Source organism: Protopterus annectens, chromosome 3.part1 (assembly GCF_019279795.1).
Source record: "Protopterus annectens isolate FY-2018-M chromosome 3.part1, PAN1.0, whole genome shotgun sequence".
In the NCBI taxonomy this organism is placed as follows: domain Eukaryota; kingdom Metazoa; phylum Chordata; order Ceratodontiformes; family Protopteridae; genus Protopterus; species Protopterus annectens.
The window spans coordinates 1,388,958,417-1,388,978,412 of record NC_056732.1 but is presented as its reverse complement, the minus strand read 5'-3'; positions in this window follow the sequence as shown (position 1 = coordinate 1,388,978,412).

Genomic DNA, 19,996 nt, shown 5'->3' with positions numbered 1-19,996 from the left:
GGTCTCCATGCTTTGTCCTTTCTTGGGACTAGAAAGAGTCTTGAGTAAAAACCTTGTCCTTGCTCCTGTGTAGGTACCTGTTGAATGGATCTCATGTCCATGAGAGCTGTAATTTATTTTTGTGCCTCTGCCCATTGATTTAGTGGCAGGTTTGGCATTCCTTTTTTCCTTGGCAAGGTATGAAAGTGGAATCTGTATCCTTGTGAGACAATGTTTAGGACTCATTTGACTTTTGTGATGTTCCAGTTGTCTGCAAAAAGTGCTAATTTTCCTCCCAAGGGAGCTGCCAAGAGAGATTTGCTTGGTAGTTTGAGGGTTGAGTCATTGTGTTTGTCTTCTGCTAGCTTGGGGCCTGTCTTCTCCTCCTTTCTGGGTAGCAGAACCCCATTGGCGAGGTTTGTAAGGGCCCTGTGACTGACCTCTGCCCCTTGGGCGTCTGTATTTGCCCCTCTGTGATCTGTCAGAAGCTGGAAAGGACCAGTTTTTTGTTGGCCAATTTCAGCTGAAACAAGGGGGTTGTACCTGTAAAAAATCCTTGACCGTCTGCATAGACTTTGCCTTATCCTCCATTTTCTTTAAAACCTCTTCTGCTTTGACACCAAATAATACATCCTGCTGTAAAGGTGCATCCAATAATTTTGATTTAACATGACCAGGTTGGGTTTGTTCTTTTAACCAAGCATGTCTACATATGACAGACCCAGTAACAGCTGCTCTACAGGAAGCTTCCAATGAATCACATTCACATTGTAAAGTATGTTTGCCCACCTGTTCAGCTGCATGCAACAGATCCTGCATTTCCTTGAATTCAGACTGTTCAGTATGTGTGCTCATTTTTTTGTTTTAATTGAGACATTAGGAATTGGTGATATTTCAGCATGTGAAACTGACAATTTAATGCTCTCATAGTCAGAGTAGCTGAGGTGTATATCCTCTTTCCCCATCTATCTAGGGCTCTGAAATCCCTTTCAGAGGGCACAGGATTTTTAGCCATAGAAGCTTTAGCCCCTTTGGGACCCTGGGAAATTGTTTCTGGGTCAGCCACAGGGCTTTTATAAAGGGATTTGTGTGAGTCAGGTACTCTGTAGTATCTGTCTGGTTTGGCTGGAGCAGGAGGTAGAGAGTCTGGATTTAGACTAGACTCCAGGTAAACATCATCCACAATGTCTAAAACTGGAGGGATAGCAAGTGGTCTGTGCTGGGGTAGTAAAAGGAACTCTCTGAGCCTTTTCTTAGAATCAGAGTAGTCCTGGCCTTCCCAGTGGAAATGTTCCCTCATGGTATGTAAAGTTTCCCCAAAGGAGTAGTCTTCAGGGGGAGATGCTGAGGGAATACAGTCTTCAGCATCAGAGTCTTCATAGGGGGGAAATGCGTAATCCAGAGTCTTCATAGGGGGGAAATGCGTAATCCTGTTCCTCAGAAGAATCTGAGGAAATTGAAACCTGGTCAGAGGAAGCATAATCCTCCTCTTGTCTTGGTCTTTTATCTGGAGGGGGATGGGAACCCCTGACTAGGGTAATCAAATCTTCAGCCATCTTAAGCATCTGTTTCTTAGGCATGGGGCCTTGAACTGGAGACTGATGTACAGTCTTTTTGGTTTTAATGGAGTTTTAAGCTTGGCATAAGATTTAAAGGTGAGTGTAGTCGGTCTGAAGACACCTTCTGCAACCGAAGGTGTTTCTACTGCACCAGGATCTCCTTCTGCTCCGGTGTCGGAAGGGCCTAATGAAGATGGCTGTGACGGCGTAGTACACTCCGCTTGAGAATCCAAAGCTGCCTGGGGTTCCAATTCTGTGGTAGTTAGGGGCTGCGTAGGCACCTCACTGAAAACCGGAGAACCGGCGACAGGCCCAGCAGAGGCCTCGGAGTCTGGCTTGTTCCTAAGCTGCCTGTCCTTATCCTTACGTTTTTTATGCATGCCGGTCGTCGGCTGCTAAGGCGGCATGATATAATTAAATTTCCTACCAAAGTAATGTCGTGCGAAGTCAAAACGGCGTTTGATAGTCCGTTTATTAACCCTAGCACAAAACCGACAACCCGTGACGTCGTAGTCTGGGCCTAGGCAAGGAATACAATAAGAATGGAAGTCCTTATGAGGTATTTGCTTCCCACAAGAAATGCAATTGATAACTTTTTCTGACATCGGACTGAGGCAATAAAAGGTTCCCCAATGGGGTACTTAGCTTTATTGAAGACTTCGGACTGAAATTCGATTGGAAAATCTCAGGTGTCGGCCGACCGGCACTTGCGAACCGCTTCTGCTTCGGGCACCGCGTGGCAAGAAAGACTGAAGAAAATGGCGTTGGATGCCTCTTATATACCCCTGGTGCACTGTCAGGGAAGAAGCGACAGCAACCGACGCCGGACCAAGACTTTGGAATTCGGGCCGACTGCGGGACCGCCTGAGGGCAGGATAACCCAAGTGTGAGGACTGCAGCAGGGTAACACGAACATTTGTACTATGTTCTTCGTGTTTCACTGTTGCAGTCATTACATTTGGGTAGAATCCCAAAGCTATGGATGGGAGGATGGAACTAAACAGCATTAGGAGCAACTATAAGGCCCTGCAGGACTGCAGTGGCAAAGCCTGCCCTGGATTTAGAGAAGAGAGGTAATTGATAATGCTTTGTGAACGTATGAACTGAGCTCGAAGTAGCAGCTTCTAGAATGTCTCTGGTAGGGACCCCTCTGAGAAAAGCTGCTGAAGTAGAGGCAGCCCTGGTGGAATGGGATCTGATCTCCTTGAGCACAGGTTTACCATGGTGTAAGTAGCAAAAACGAATGCAATGGCTTATCCATTTAGAAATAGTCTGCCTTTGATATATCCTTCCCAGCAAATGCTACCAGTAGTTGCTCAGACTTTCTTACAGATTTTGTCCTGTTTAAGTAGAATCTTAGTTGTCTGTGTACATCCAATGAATGCAGAACCTGCTCCCCCTTGTTCTGCAGATTTAGGAAAAAAGTTGGCAGGTGAATGGTCTGGTTAAGAGCAACACTGGATACCACCTTAGGCATAAAAGTATTGGTCCTGAGGGTCACCCTGTCCGGGTAGAAAATAATGAAAGGCTTCACTGCCATGAGAGCCTGTAGTTCTGAAGCCCTTCTAGCTGAAGTGACTGCCAAAAGAAAAGCTGTCCTCCAAGAAAGAAATTTTATATCCACAGAAGCTGCTGGTTCAAAAGGAGACAGGGTGAGTTTTTCCAGCATATAATTGAGGTCCCATGCAGGAGTTGGCTCTCTCCTGGGAGGCCTTAATTTTTTGGCCCCTCAGACATTGTTTTAGCAGTGGATGAGAAATGAAGGGAGGCTCTGTGTTGTAATGCGCCGAGATGGTAGAGGCATGGATTTTTACTGAAGAAAAAGATAGGCCCTTGTCAAGCATCTCAGTTAAGTATTGTAAAATCTGAGGAATATTGGGCTTTGCTGTGTCTATTCCTTGTGCTTGGTTCCAAGCACAGAATCTCTTCCATTTATCAGCATAAGATTTTCTAGTACTAGGCCTTCTGGCTTCCAAAATGACAGCCATCACAGGTTTACTGAGAGAAGTGGTTTGAATAATTAGTTGATTAGCCATGCTGCAAGATTCAGAGTTTGGAGCGGAGTGTGCAGAATATGATAGTTCCGCTGAGACAATAGATGAGGTGTTTGAGGCAAGTACCATGGAGAAAGGTGCGACATATTCCTTAGAAGCGGGTACCAGTGTTGATGAGGCCAGTCTGGAGCAATAAGAACCATTTTTGGTTTTTCATGTCTGAATTTTAGTAAAACCTTGGAAAGTAAAGACAGAGGGGGAAAGGCATAGACTGATAGGTGTTTCCAGCTGAAGGATAGAGCATCCACTTTCCATGCTTTTTTTGTGATGAGTTCTTGTGCAGAATTTATCCAACTGATAGTTTTGGGGAGAGGCAAATAGATCTATGTTTGGGCTTCCCCATTTCTGTGTTAACATGCTGAAGATTTGTGGATCCAGTTTCCATTTGTGCGGGTCCATAAGATTTCTGCTTAGGTCGTCTGCCAGAGTATTTTGCTTTCCTGGCAGGAATTGAGCTTGAAGATGCATTTGCTCAGTCAAGGCTGTCTTCCACAAGGCCATGGCTAGTCTGCAAAGAGGGGTAGGAATGGGTACCCCCCTGCTTGTTTATGTACCACATAACTGTGGTGTTCATCTTTATCAGTAGTTGTCCTGGATGAAGTAAGTCCTTGAAGGCTGTCAGAGCATTCTGAACAGCTAGCATTTCTTTCTGGTTGATATGTAGATGCATTTGGTTTGGGATCCATTTGCCCTGAATGCATCTCCCTGCCAGATGGGCCCGCCAAGCATAGTCTGATGCGTCTGTAGTTAGGGTTTGGGTGGCAGGTGGTAGAGTGAATGACAGCCCCTTGTTTTGGTGACATGTCTCTGCCCACCAAATAAACTCCTGTTGTAGGCAGGGAATGAGAGGAATCATTGTTTCCAGGCTGAGACAATGTTGACTCCATAAGCTTTTTAGGTACCATTGAAGTTTCCTCATATGCAGTCTCACATACGGAATTAGTAGAATGCAGGATGCCATGAACCCCAAAGCCTGCAGAATTTGTCTTGCAGATAACTGTTTTTTTCTTGCCATTTGTTTGAAGTATGTTGTCAATTGCATTTGTTTGTCTGGTGTGAGGTAAGCCATCTGGGCAGTTGTATTCAAGCTTACACCCAGGAATGTAATTATTTGAGAGGGTACCAGTTGTGATTTATTTTCGTTTATAGTGTACCCTAGGCATGCTAGAAGCATTTTTACAAACGCCAGATGTTGAAGAAGTGTCCTTGGCCTCTACCTGAATAAGACAATCATCCAGATAAGGATAAATTTGAATGTTTCTTTGTCTGCAGTATGCAATTACTGGTGCCAGGCACTTTGTAAAGACCCTGGGCGCAGTAGATAAGCCAAAGGGCAGTGCAGAGAATTGGTAATGCAAAAAACCTGCTTTGAAGTGGAGGTATCTTCTGCAAGATTCCCTTATTGGGATATGCAGGTATGCCACTTTTAAGCCTAGAGTTACCAGCCAGGCATTCTTGCCTAGCATAGGCAGTAGCTGTTGTAAAGTCAGCATTTTGAATTTTGGAATGTTCAGGAACGTGTTCAGAATCGAAGTCCAGTATTGGATGCCATGATTTGTCTTTTCTGGGTACCAGGAAAAGTCTTGAATAAAATCCTTGTCCTTCCTTTTCTGGTACCGGCAGAATAGCCCCCATATCCATGAGGGACATGACTTGTTTCTGGCCCTCTGCCCACTGGTTTTGTGGCAGACCTGGCCATCCATTTGGAATTGGCAAAGTATGGAAATGAAATCTGTACCCCTGGGATACTATGTTTAATACCCACTTGTCCTGGATAATTAACTGCCAATTTTGAGCATGAAGTGCTAGTTTTTGCCCCAAGGGGGCTGCCAAAAGTTAGGTGCTTGGAGATGGTAGAGGAAAGTCATTGAGACTGCTTACTGTAGGGTTGTGCTTTACCTCCAGATTTGGAGGTGGAGGCACCCCATTGCTTTGACCTGTAAGATCCCTGTGATTGACATCTGGATCCTTTTAAGCGCCTGGGTTTGCCCTGAATGGCTCTATTGGACACAGGAAAGGACCAATTCTTAGTAGGCCAGTGCCTACTGAACCTGGGTGGCTGCACTTGCAAACCATCTTTTACAGTTTGCATAGATTTAGCTTTGTCTTCCATTTTCTTTAAAATCTCTTCTGCCTTATTACCAAACAGACTATCATGCTGTAAAGGGGCATCCAACAATTTAGCTTTAACATGATCAGGCAGATTTTGCTCCTTGAGCCAGGCATGCCTTCTTATCACAGATCCAGTTACAGCAGCCCTGCAAGAGGCCTCCAAGGAATCAAAAGCACATTGCAAAGTATGCTTTCCAACCTGTTCTGCTGAATGCAATAAATCCTGTAACTCTATTTTCCACACAATCAGAAATCATCATCATTTTCTGTTTCAGTAAGCCCATAACATGCTGTTAACATTTAAGCATATAAAACTGGCGGTTTAAAGCCCTGATTGCCAAGGTTGCAGACGTGTAAACCTTCTTACCCCATCTATCCAGCGCCCTGGAATCTCTATCAGAAGGGGTATGATTTTTGGCTGCTAACACCCTTGGGACCCTGAGAAATAGTCTCATGATCAGCAGCAGGATTTTTGAAAAGAAATTTGTGGGAGTCAGGAACCCTGTAATATCTGTGTGGCTTACTAGGAGCCGGAGGCAGGGAATCAGGAGCCATGCTTGATTCCGAGAACACATCATCAACAATGTCTAATACAGGAGGTATTGCCAAAGGTCTATGCTGAGGTACAAGAAGGAAAACCCTAAGCCTCTTTTTTGATCCAGAGAAGTCCTGACTCTCCCAGTGAAAATGCTCCCTTAAAGTATGCAAAGTCTCTCCAAAAGAGTAATCCTCAGGGGGAGATGCAGATTGGATGGATTCCTCTGCATCAGAATCTTCAAGGTGGAGTAGAAAGTTCCTGATCAGAAGAAATGGAAGATTCATAATCAGTGCCTTCCCTTGGCCTCTTAGCAGGGGGGGGGGGGAGTTGGGAACCCCTGATTAAGGTAATTAAATCCTCAGCCATTTTGATCATTTGTTTTTTAGGCATAGGGGCCTGAACACATGGTTCATGCATCGTTTTTTTAGACACAGAAGTCGTTTTTGACCTTGTTTTTGTTGATGGGGTCAGTTTAATATAAAAATGCTGAGGCCTGAAAACACACTCAGAAGCCGGTGCCTGCTCAGCGGCTCCAGACCCATCCATGGGAGAGACATCCACGGGTTCAATACTTTGCGAATCTTGCGGCATACCGGACTCTGAATAGGTCTCGGTAGAGGCTTGCGACTCAAAAGTAGCGAGTATCAGGGGCTGCGATAGCGCCTCACTGAGTACTGGCGAACCGGTGACTGGCTTAGGAGAAGCTTCGTCGTCGGATTTGTACCTCGACAGTCTGTCTCTGTCTTTTTCCTTGCATTTTTTGTGAACTCCGGTAGTCGGATTGCTAACCGACGACATTTCAGGGTAGTTATATCTTGAACCAAAATATTTAGAAGCAAAAATATACCGACGCTTAATAGTGCGTTGGTTAAAATTAGTACAAAACTGACAGCAAGGCACGTTGTGATCAGAGCCTAGGCAAGGAATACAGTACAGATGAAAATCCTTATGAGGTATTTGCTTCCCACAAGTAATGCAATTATTAACTTTTACTGACATCGGTAAGGAGCAAGAAAAAGTTTCCCCAGGGTTGGGGTAGTTAGCTTTAGTTTGAAGACTTTGGTTCTGAAACTCGAAAATGAAAATTTCAGGAGTCGGCCAACCGACACTTGCGAACTGCTTCTACTTCGGGCACTGCGCAGCAAGAAAGACTGATTAAAATGGCATTGGCTGCATGTTTTATACCCCTGACGTCATGGAAGAGGAGACAGCAACCGACGCAGGCCCCAAGACTTTGTTATTCAGGCCGACTGAGGGCAACCTGCCAGCAGATTACCCAAATGTAAAGACTGCAACACTGAAACATGAAGAACATCCTTTTTACCCCATCTATCCAGCGCCCTGGAGTCTCTATCAGAAGGGGTAGGATTTTTAGTAGTAGAAGCCTTAATGCCCTTGGGCCCCTGAGAAATGGTTTCAGGTTCTGCAACAGGATTTTTGAAAAGGAATTTGTGGGACTCAGGAACCCTGTAGTACCTGTCTGGCTTGCTAGGGGCCAGAGGTAAGGAATCGGGGGCCATACTGGATTCCGAAAACACATCATCAACAATATCTAGAAGAGGAGGTGTAGCCAAAGGCCTATGCTGAGGAAGAAGGAGGAAATCCCTAAGCCTCTTTTTGGATTCAGAGAAATCCTGACTTTCCCAGTGGAAATGCTCCCTTAAGGTATGTAAAGTTTCCCCAAAAGAGAAATCCTCAGGCGGAGAAGCAGCGGAATGGAATACTCTGCATCAGAGTCCTCATAAATAGGTATGGATAAATCCAGATCATTAGAAGAGTCAGAAGAAACAGAGTCCTGTTCAGAAGATTCATAGTCAAATTCAATCCTAGGCCTCTTGGTGGGGGGGAGGTTGACTACCCCTGATTAGAGTAATTAAATCTTCAGCCATTTTGATAATTTGTTTTTTAGTCATAGGGGCCTGAACATGTGGCCTGGGCATCGTTTTTTTAGACATAGATCGATACTTAGGCCTTAACACTGAAGTTGGAGTTGGTTTAATATGCAAGTATGTAGGCCTGAATACACCTTCAGAAGCCGGTGCCTGCTCAGCGGCTCCGGACCCATCCAAGGTAAAGACATCCGCAAGTTCCATATGTGAAGCATCTCATGGCATACCGGACTTCGAATGGGTCTCGGTAGAGGCTTGCGAATCAGAAGTAGCAGGTATCAGGGGCTGCAAAAGCGCCTTACTGAGTACCGGCGAACTGGCGACTGGCTTAGGAGAAGCGCCATCGGCAGTTTTGGACCTCAACGGCCTGTCTCTGTCTTTTTCTTTGTGTTTTTTCAGAATTCCGGTAGTCGGATGGCTAACCGACATCATTTCTGGATAATTAAACTGAGAACTGAAATATTTTGAAGCAAAAGTGTATCGACGATGGATAGTGAGCTGATTAAATAAAGCATAAAACTGACAGCAAGGTATGTCATGGTCAGGGCATAGGCAAGGAATACAGTACAAATAGAAATCCTTATGAGGTATTTGCTTCCCACAATTATTAACTTTTACTGACATCGGTAAGGAGCAAAAAAAAGTTTCCCCAACGGGGTACTTAGCTTTTAGTTGAAGACTTCGGTTCTGAAACTCGAAAACGAAACTTTCAGGAGTCGGCCGACCGGCACTTGCGAACTGCTTCGTCTTCGGGCACTGCGGGGCAAGAAAGACCGATGTAATGGTGTTGGCTGCATGCTTTATACCCCTGATGTCATGTAAGAAGGGACAGCAACTAATGCAGGACCCAAGACCTTGTTAATCAGGCTGACTGAGGGCAATCTGCCAGCAGATTACCCAAATGTAATGACTGCAACAGTGAAACACGATGAACATGTAATTGGTAAAGAGTCAGCATCTTGAATTTTGGAATCTCCAGAAAGGTGTTTAGAGTAGACAGGTTCAGGATTGGACGCTATGATTTGTCTTTTCTGGGTACCAGGAAAAGTCTCGAGTAGAAACCTTGTCCCTTTTCCTCTTCTGGTACCAGTTGAATAGCCCCCATGCTTAAGAGAGAAAGTACTTGTTTTTGACCCTCTGCCCACTGAATTGGGGGTAGGTCCGGCCACCCACTTGGCGGTGGCAACGTGTGGAAGTGAAATCTGTATCCCTGGGACACTATATTTAAAACCCATTTGTCCTGGGTAATGAGTTCCCAGTTCTTTGCATGAAGAGCAATCTTTCCCCCAAAGGGGCAGTTAGAAGATAAGTGCTTGGAAATTTTAAAAGGAAGTCATTGAGACAGTGGGTCTACATTAGAACACCGAAGTTTCAAAATTTCAAGTGTTCTAATATCGACACATTTTCAGCGAACGCTGAAAATATCTAAGAAACAGAAAACCAAATTTTTTTCCTAGGGAAAGAATTTGGTTTTCTGTTGCTTTGGTATTTTCAGTGGTGGAAAGTTACAGGTCGAGTTCAGGTAAGTGTGCGATTGTGTGGACGTGAGGGTTAGGGCGGCTTACATGAGTTAGGGTTAGGGCGTGGGTCAGGTAAGAGTGCGATTGCGTGGACGTGAGGGTTAGGGCAGGGTAGGTGAGTTAGGGTGCGGGTGAGGTGACTGCGATAATGACGGACCTTAGGGTTAGGGTTAAGGTAAGTGGATAGTTAGTGGTGTATGTACAGTTTAGTGTAGGGTTAGGTGTAAGAGTTTAGGTGTATGTGTGTGGATTGCTGTTTGTTTGGTGTGCTTGTGTTGTGTGTACGTATTCTGTATGGTCGATGTTTTAAATTTTCGATGACTAGGGTTCGATATTAGAACACTCGAAGTTTTGAAACTTCGGTGTTCTAATATAGACCCGAGACAGTTTACCATAGGAGGATGTCTTGTTATTCCCAGACTTGGAAGTGGAGGCCCCCCCACTGCTTAGTTCTAAGAGTCCCCTGGGACTGAAACCTGGGGTTTTTGCTGTGTCTGGGTTTGGTTTGGAGACAGAGAAGGGGCTGGAAAGGACCAATTCTTAGAGGACCAGTGCCTACTAAATCTAGGAGGATGAACTTGTAAAAAATCTTTAACAGTTTGCATAGATTTAGCTTTATCTTCCATCTTTTTAAGAACTTCTTCAGCCTTGTTGCCAAGCAGGCGGTCCTGATTTACAGGAGCATCCAACAATTTAGCTTAAACATGATCAGGCAAAGACTGCTCCTTAAGCCAAGCATGCCTTCTAAGCACAGACCCAGTAACAGCAGCCCTGCAAGAGGCCTCTAAAGAATCAAAACCACATTGCAAAGTATGTTTTCCAACTTGTTCAGCAGAATGCATTAAACCCTGTAAGTCTTTATTTTCCACACAGTCAGGAATCAACATAATTTTCTGTTTAAGCAGTCCAATAACATGTTGCTGATATTTTAACATATAAAATTGGCAGTTTAAAGCTCTAATGGCCAAGGTTGCTGAAGTGTAAACCTTTTTACCTCATCTATCCAGCATCCTGGAGTCTCTTATCAGAAGGGGTAGGATTTTTAGCAGTAGAAGCCTTAATGTCCTTGGGCCCCTGTGAAATAGTCTCTGGATCTGCAAGAGGATTTTTGAAAAGGAACTTGTGGGACTCAGGGACCCTGTAGTATCTGTCAGGTTTACTGGGAGCAGGAGGCAGAGAATCAGGGGCCAAACTGGATTCTGAGAAAGTATCAACAATGTACAGGAGGAATAGCCAAAGGCCTATGCTGAGGTAGTAGAAGGAAATCCCTAAGCCTCTTTTTGGAATCAGACAATTCCTGGCTTTCCCAGTGAAAATGCTCCCTTAGAGTATGTAAGGTTTCCCCAAAAGAAAAATCCTAAGGAGGGGAAGCAAAGGGAATAGAGCCCTCTGCATCAGAATCCTCATAAGTAGGTAAGGACAAATCCAGGTCATCAGAAGAGTCAGAAAAAACAGAATCCTGATCAGAAGATTCATACTCAAGCTCAGCCCTAGGCTTCTTAGGAGGGGGGGTTGACAACCCCTGATTAGAGTTATTAGATCTTCAGCCATGTTTATCCTTTGTTTTTTAGGCATAGAGGCCTGAGCATGTGGCCTGGGCGTCGGTTTTTTAGACATGGATCGAGATTTAGGCCTTAATAATGAAGGAGTCAATTTAATATGCAAGTCCATAAGCCTGAATACACCCTCAGAGGCCGGTGCCTGCACAGCAGCTCCAGACCCATCCAAGGTAGAGACATCTGAGGGGTTCCATAGTTGAAGTATCTCGCAGCATACCGGACTCCGAACGGGTCTCAGTAGAGGCCTGTGAATCTGAAGTAGCGGGTATCAGGGGCTGCAAAAGCACCTGAGTACCGGCAAACTGGCGACTAGCTTAACGGAAGCGTCGTTGGTAGTTTTGGACCTATGTAGTCCGTCTCTGTCTTTATCCTTACGTTTTTTCAGAAGATCGGTAGTCAGATGGCTTACCAAAGCCATTTCGGAGTACGGATACCAAGTACCAAAATAATTTGCTGCAAATATAGCCCGACGACAAATAGTTCGGGGGATGAACAAGGCACAAAACCAACAGCGAGGGGCGTCGTGGTCTGGACCTAAGCAGGGAAAGCAGTACGAATGAAAATCTTTATGGGGTACTTGCTTTCCACAGGTAAGACAATTGTTAACTTTTACTGACATTGGTTGGAGCAAGAAAAAAGATCCCCAATGGGGTACTTATCTTTTTTTTTTTTTTTTTTGAAGACTTCGGTTCTGAAACTCAAAAATGAATATTTCAGGAGTCGGCCGATCGGCACTTGCGAAAGTACAGTTTTGTACCTACCACAAATGTAGATGTTCGAGTGTTCACCCTGCTGCAGTCATTACACTTGGGTTATCCTGTCGTCAGGCGGTCCCGCAGTCGGCCGGATTTCCAAAGTCTTGGTCCGACGTCGGTTGCAGTCGCCTCATCCCTGACGTCAGCGCGCCAGGGGTACATATATCGCAAAGACGCCATTTTCTTCAGTTTTTCTTGCCCCAGATGTCAGGTGCCCCCAAGAAGGTGATCCAAATCAGTACCAAATGGTGTGAACACTGTACCAACACAAAATCCCTTCAGCTATAAGCAAATACATCAGTAAGGCATAGCAGAGGATTAGCCAGTAGATCAGAGGGGTTGGAGGGAGGGTAACCTGGACTGCAGCAGGGTGAACACTCGAACATCTACATTTATGGTAGGTGCAAAACTGTACTATGTTCATTGTGTTACCCTGCTGCAGTCATTACACTTGGGTTGAGTCCCAAAGCTAAGGTAGGGTGGAGGCATCATAGAGGGTTAGTGGAGGCAATGAGGCCCTGCAAAACTGCAGTGGCGAAGCCTGCCCTGGACTTATTATAAAGAGGTAAGTGATAGTGTTTGGTGAAGGTGTGCACTGAACTCCAAGTTGCAGCTTCTAAGATTTCCTTGGTAGGAACCCCCCTGAGAAAGGCTGTAGAGGTAGCTGTTGCCCTGGTAGAGTGGGATCTAATGGTAGGAGGAACTGGTTTCCCATGATGGGTGTAGCAGAATTGGATGCAATGGCCTATCCATTTAGAAATGGTTTGCTTGGATATGGCCTTCCCTTGAGAGGCTGTAGCATAGGAAACAAAGAGCTGGTCAGTTTTTCTGAAAGCCTTAGTTTTGTCCAAGTAGTAAGCTGCCTGTGAATGTCCAAGGAATGCAGGAGTCTCTCACCTTTGTTCTGTGGATTGGGGTAGAAAGTGGGTAGGTGGATGGTTTGATTTAGAGCTACACTGGAAACTACCTTAGGCAAGAAGGAAGGATTAGATCAGAGAAACTCTGTCTTGATGAAAATGAGGAAAGGTTCCACTGTCATAAGTGCCTGCAATTCTGAAACTCTCCTAGCAGAAGTTATTGCCAGGAGCAGGGCAGTCTTCCAAGATAGGAACTGAAGGTCTGCAGAAAAAGCTGGTTCAAAGGGAGGTAACGTTAGTTTTTCCAGAACAAAATTGAGGTCCCATGTTGGTGTAGGAGCTCTTCTAGGTGGTCTAATGTTTTTTGCCCCTCTTAGGAACTGCCTTAGGAGAGGATTTGAAAATAAAGTTGGATTTGTGTCGTAGTGAGCTGAAATAGCTGAAGCATGTATTTTAATTGAAGAGAAGGAAAGTCCTTTATGCAACATCTCAGCTAAATACTGCAGAATGTGAGGCATATGAGGCCGAGTTGTGTCTTGGCCTTTAGCTTGGTTCCAAGCAGAAAACGTTTTCCATTTGTCCAAGTAAGCCTTCCTGGTGCTTGGCCTCCTGGCTTCTAGAATAACATCCAGCACTGCTTGTGAAAGAGGGGCTGGTTGGATGCTTAATTGATTTGCCATGCAGCCAGGTTTAAGGTTTTGATCTGGCTGTGTAGAATCTGCTTGTCTTGCTGTGTGAGCAAATGAGGTATTTGAGGCAATATCCATGGTGGGCTGTGAGCCATATTCTTCAATAGCGGGTACCAGTGCTGGCGTGGCCAGTCTGGGGCTATGAGAATCATTCGAGGTTTCTCCTTTATGACCTTCAAAAGAACCTTTGTGAGAAGAGGTAATGGAGGAAAGGTATATGCTGTCAGGTTTTTCCAACTGAAGGAGAGGGCATCCACTTTCCAAGCTTGATGGTGAAATGTCCTTGTACAAAATTTTGTCAGCTGGTAGTTTTGAGGACTGGCAAACAGGTCTATATTTGGTAGGCCCCACCTTTGAGTTATCATTGTAAATATTTGTGGGTCTAGCTTCCACTCGTGGGGATCTTTGATGTTTCTGCTTAGGTCTTCTGCCAATGTGTTTTTCTGTCCTGGCAGGAACTGAGCTTGTAACTGGACTTGGTAGGCCAGAGCTGTGTTCCATAAGATTATTGCTTGCCTGCAAAGAGGGTAGGAATGTGTGCCCCCTTGTTTGTTTATGTACCACATTACTGTGGTGTTGTCTGTGTCTATTGCAAGTTGTCCAGGCTGTAGTAGATCCTTGAAGGCTGTCAGAGCTTTCTGTACAGCTAGCATCTCTTTTTGGTTTATGTGCAGTTTTCTTTGTTCTGCAGTCCACAGGCCTTGAATGCATTGCCCTGCCATGTGTGCCCCCCAGGCATAGTCTGAAGCATCTGTTGTGATAGTTTGCCTGGGTGGGGGCAAGGTGAAAGGCTGACCCTTGTTGAGGTGACATGCCTGTGCCCACCATAGAAATTCCTGTTGAAGGCACAGAATGAGAGATATGACAGTGTCCAAGCTGTGGCTGTGTTGAGACCATACGCTTTTTAGGTACCACTGTAATTTCCTCATATGCAGTTTTGCAAATGGTATTATCAGAATGCAAGATGCCATGAAGCCCAAAGCCTGCAGAATTTTTCTTGTAGTTAATTGGGTCTTTGTTGCCATTGTTTTGAAATATTGAGTCAGTAGTAATTGCTTGTCTGGTGTAAGATAAGCCTTCTGGGCCGTTGTGTCCAAGCTGGCACCCAGGAATGTCATTTTTTTGTGAGGGTACTAGTTTTGAATTCTTTTCGTTTACGGTGTACCCCAGACAATTCAGTAGTTGCTTCACAAAAGCAAGATGTTGTACGAGAATGTCTTTTCTTTCTGCTTGAATGAGGCAGTCGTCCAGGTATGGATATATTTGAATTCCTCTTTGTCTGCAGTATGCAATTACTGGTGCCAGACATTTTGTGAATACTCTGGGTGCAGTAGATAAGCCAAAGGGCAGTGCAGAGAATTGATAATGAGTTGAACCTGCAATGAAACAGAGGTATCTTCTGCAACTTTGATAAGGACATGCAGGTATGCCTCCTTGAGGTCCAACGTTACCAGCCATGCTTCCTTGCCCAACATGGGAAGTAGCTGCTGTAGTGTTAGCATCTTGAATTTGGGAACTTGTAAGTAAGTGTTTAGAATTGAAAGGTCCAGAATTGGTCTCAAAGCATTTTCCTTTCTGGGTACTAGGAAGAGTCTTGAGTAAAATCCTTGGCCTTGCTCTTGAGTTGGTACCCTTTGAATGGCTCTCATGGTCATGAGAGCTGTAATTTGTTTTTGAGCCTCTGCCCTTTGATTTTGTGGCAAGTGTGGCATTCCTCTTTTTATTGGCAAGGTGTGAAAGTGGAATCTGTATCCTTGTAAAATTATGTCCAGTACCCATTTGTCCTTTGTGACCATGTGCCAGTTGTCTGCAAATAGTGCTAGCTTTCCCCCCAGGGGGGCTGACAAGTGTTTTGTTTGGCCAGCTGAGGTGCAAGTCATTGAGTTTGTCTTCTGGTGGGTTGAGACCTGTCTTCTCCTCCCTTCTGGGTTGGAGTGCCCCATTGGCGAGGTTTATACTGAACTTGTGGTTGTCCTCTGCCCCTTGGGCGCCTGTATTTACCCCTCTGAGGCCTGTAAGTGGCTGGAAAGGACCAATTTTTTTGTTGGTCAGTTTCTGCTGAAGCGAGGGGGTTGTACTTGTAGGAAATCTTTGACTGACTGCATTGATTTTGCCTTATCTTCCATTCTCTTTAAAACTTCTTCTGCTTTAACACCAAAAAGAACATCCTGCTGTAAGGGAGCATCTAGTAGTTTTGCTTTAACATGATCAGGCAGACTTTGTTCCTTTAACCAGGCATGCCTACGTATAACTGATCCAGTGACAGCTGCTCTGCAGGAGGCCTCTAAAGAATCAAACCCACACTGCAAGATATGTTTCCCTACCTGCTCGGTGGCGTGCAACAAATCCTGTACTTCTTTCAATTCAGATTGTTGAGGGAGGGTGGTTATCAGAAATTGCTGATATTTAAGCATATGAAATTGACAGTTTAGAGCTCTCATAGCTAAAGTGGCTGAGGTGTAAACCTTTTTCCACCATGTGTCTAGTGCTCTTGAATCCCTTTCAGAAGGTACTGGATTTTTTGCCATGGAAGCCTTAGCCCCCTTGGGACCCTGGGGGATAGTCTCTGGGTCAGCTACTGGGCTTTTGTAAAGAAATCTGTGAGAATCAGGTACTCTGTAGTATCTGTCAGGCTTGGCCGGAGCAGGAGGCAGAGAGTCAGGGTTGAAACTGGATTCTAAATAGACATCATCCACAATGTCCAAAACAGGAGGGATGGCTAGAATTCTGTGTTGGGGGAGTAAAAGAAACTCTCTGAGCCTTTTCTTGGAATCGGAGTAATCCTGACCTTCCCAGTGAAAATGTTCCCTCATAGTGTGTAAAGTTTCCCCAAAAGAGTAATCTTCTGGAGGGGAAGCTGAGGGAAGAGTCCTCAGCATCAGAATCTTCATAAGGAGAGAAAGAATAGTCTTGGTCCTCAGAGGAATCCGAAGAAATAGACAGTTGATCAGAGGAAGCAGATTCTTCCTCTAGTCTAGGCCTTTTGTCAGGAGGAGGCTGAGAACCCCTGATAAGAGAAATCAAGTCTTCAGCCATCTTGAGCATCTGTTTCTTAGGCATAGGGCCTTGAACAGGAGACTGAAGTGAAGCCTTTTTCGGTTTGGAAGGAGTCTTCGACTTGGAAAACGTTCTGACTGTATGAGTCGTCGGTCTGAAAACGCCTTCAGAAACCGATGGCGTTTCAGAAGCACCGACATCCTTGGAAGGTAAATCGTCGGTAGGGCCAGAAGTTAAAGGCTGTGTCGGCCTAGTACATTCCGTCAAAATATCGGTAGCGGTCTCGGTTTCTTGAACTGCGGTAGTCAGAGGCTGCGTCGGAGCCTCACTGATAACCGGAGACCGGATCAACAGAGGCCTCGGAATCGGGCTTAGGCCTGGGCTGTTGATCCTTATCCCTGCGCTGCTTTTTGTGCACGCCGGTAGTCGGAAGCTCCGATGGCATGTTATAATTAAATTTTCTGCCAAAAAAGTGTTGTGCGAAATCAAATCGTCTTTTAATAGTACGTTTATTAAATCTAGCACAAAAACGACAAGAAGTGACGTCGTGGTCAGGGCCTAGGCAAGGTATGCAATAAGAATGAAAATCCTTATGAGTTATTTGCTTCCCACAAGAAATACAATTAACTTTTTCTGACATCTGTCTGAGGCAAGAAAAGTTTCTCCAACGGGGTACTTAGCTTTATAGAAGACTTCGGTCTGAAATCCGAAAATCTCAGAAGTCGGCCGACCGGCACTTGCGAACTGCTTCTGCTTCAGGCACCGCGTGGCAAGAAAGACTGAAGAAAATGGCGTCAGTTGCGATATATATACCCCTGGCGCGCTGACGTCAGGGATGAGGCGACTGCAACCGACGTCGGACCAAGACTTTGGAAATCCGGCCGACTGCGGGACCGCCTGACGACAGGATAACCCAAATGTAATGACTGCAGCAGGGTAACACGATGAACATCTGCTTCGGCTTCGGGCACAGCATGGCAAGAAACACTGGGGTAATGGCATCGGCTGCATGTTTTATACCCCTGATGACCTGACGTCATGGAAGAAGAGACAGCATCTGACACAGAAATCCAAAACTCTTGCATACAGGCCGGCTGAGGGCTACCTGCAGGCAGATAACCAAATGTGATGACTGCACCAGTGAAACACAAAGAACATCCTTAAAAGGTAAGACACCCTTGATCACTATAAGTAAAAAACTAAGAGCTCTCATAAAATCATCCAAAGCAAATTTTGAGAGAAAAATAGCTAAAGACTCAAAAGACAATCATAAGGCCTTCTTTAGCTATGTTAGAAACCTGGGAGGAAACTCCCAGATATGCTCAGAACTAGTTCAAAATGATGTGAAGATTACTGATCCTACAGACATTGCCAACATACTGGCTGACAGGTTCAGTGCAAACTTCTCCTCCCCAAAGGAGAGATATCTATACCAGCGATTGCAGCCCCCAAACATCTCCAGCCCAAGTGAGAACTGCTCTCTCAAGCAAAAACACAGCATCCATGGGACCTGATGGTGTCCCCGCTGTGTGCTCCCGAACTCAACGAATTAAACCCACAGCTAGGACAGCTGTTTAATCATAGTCTTACCTCTGGATATTGCACCCAGGGGTGGCACTGCAACTGTGGTCCCACTTCACAAAGGCGGTGCCTCCACCGACCCTGGAAATTACCGCCCATTAGCTTGACAAGCCTTATCCAAAGCCATGGAGAGGATCATAATGGACCTCATAAATAAAGACATAGGAATTTGCAGACTTTGGATCCATCCCAGTTTGGCTTTGTCAAAGGCAGATCATGCCTTCTAAACTTGGTTGACTTTTGAAACAGTCACCAAAGCCATTGATGAGGAAAGGCAGTCCATACAGCCTACCTCGATCTGGCGAAGGCCTTGATACAATACCCCACTGGTATCATTGAAAAACTCATCAGCTTAAATGTTAACCCATACATCACAAGATGGGTTGCAAACTGGCTGAGTGACAGAACCCACAGGGTCAGAGTTGCTGGCGCCATGTCAGACTCAAAGCCTGTTACAAGTGGTGTACCACAGGGCTCAGTCCTGGGCCCACTCTTGTTTGGCATCTACTTTTCCGAAGTACAAGCAAACACAGGAGGGTTATGGCTGACAAAGTTTGCAGATGACTGCAAACTGGCCATAGTAGAAAACACATCTGACACAGATATCCTTCAGAAGGGTCTCACAGAAACGGATAACTGGTGCCAGAGCCATGGCCTAAAGTTAAATGCCAAAAATGCATAGTCATACCCTTGGGAAAAACAAGGTTACCCCTAGCTACCAAATAGGTGGCAATCCACTGAGCACAGAAGAAGTTATCAGGGACCTGGGGACCCAGGTTGATAGTAGTCTGTCATTCGACACCCATGTAGCTAAAGTAGTTAGGAAGACCTTCTACATTGCCCACCTTATCATGAAGGGATTCTCATCTAGATCAAGGGAGGTCATAGTCTCCCTATACTCATCACTCATCAGACCAATGATTGAGTACAATGCCCCATTCGGAATGTATCTGACCCGACACTTGCAGCAGCTGGAGAGGCCACAAAAGTTCCTCACCAAAAGGATAAAGGGTCTCAAACATCTGTCCTATGCTGCCCGACTGAAAGAACTCCAGCTCTATTCAGTCGCTTACCGCTTACTCAGAGGTGACCTTTGCCTAACATACAAGGCCATGTCAAACCCAGATTTGATGAATATGCTTCACCTCAAAAAATCTAGATCCATCAGAGCCACAAGGCGGAGACTTAAACCTCACGGCTATTAATAGGGCGTGCGGAGGGATAGATTCATCACCCAAAGACTCCTATGCTGTGGAATAAAATCCCGGTATATGTGAGGCAGAGCACCTCGCTGGCCTTGTTCAAGAGAAATCTTGACCAATGGATGGGAGATCGCAGATATACCCCAGGGATTACCTCAGTGTCACTGCTCAACAGAGGCACAGCAAAATAATGGGTATAGTTCCCCATACTAAAGGGGTGGCGTAAGCCACAAAACTATGGGCTAGGCTTGTAAATGCCCTCGGGCAGATAGCCTAGTATGAACCTATGAACCTATGAGTACGAAAGTAATTAGCTGCAAAAATAGCCTGCTTTCTAATAGTTCCGGCATTGAACAAGGCACAAAACAGACAACGAGGGATGTCGTGGTCTGGGCCTAAACAGGATATGCAGTAAGAATGAAAATCTCTATGAAGTATTTGCTTTCCACAGGTAAGACAATTGTTAACTTTTAATGACATCGGTTAGAGCAAGAAAAAGGATCCCCAACGGGGTACTTAACTTTTTTGAAGACTTCGGGTATGAAACTCGAAAACAAAAATTTCAGGAATCTGCCGACCGGCACTTGCAAACTGCTTCTGCTTCGGGCACCGCACGGCAAGAAAGACTGATGTAATGGCATCGGCTGCATGTTTTGTACCCCTAACGTCAAGGAAAAAGCGACAGCATCCGACGCAGAAATCTGA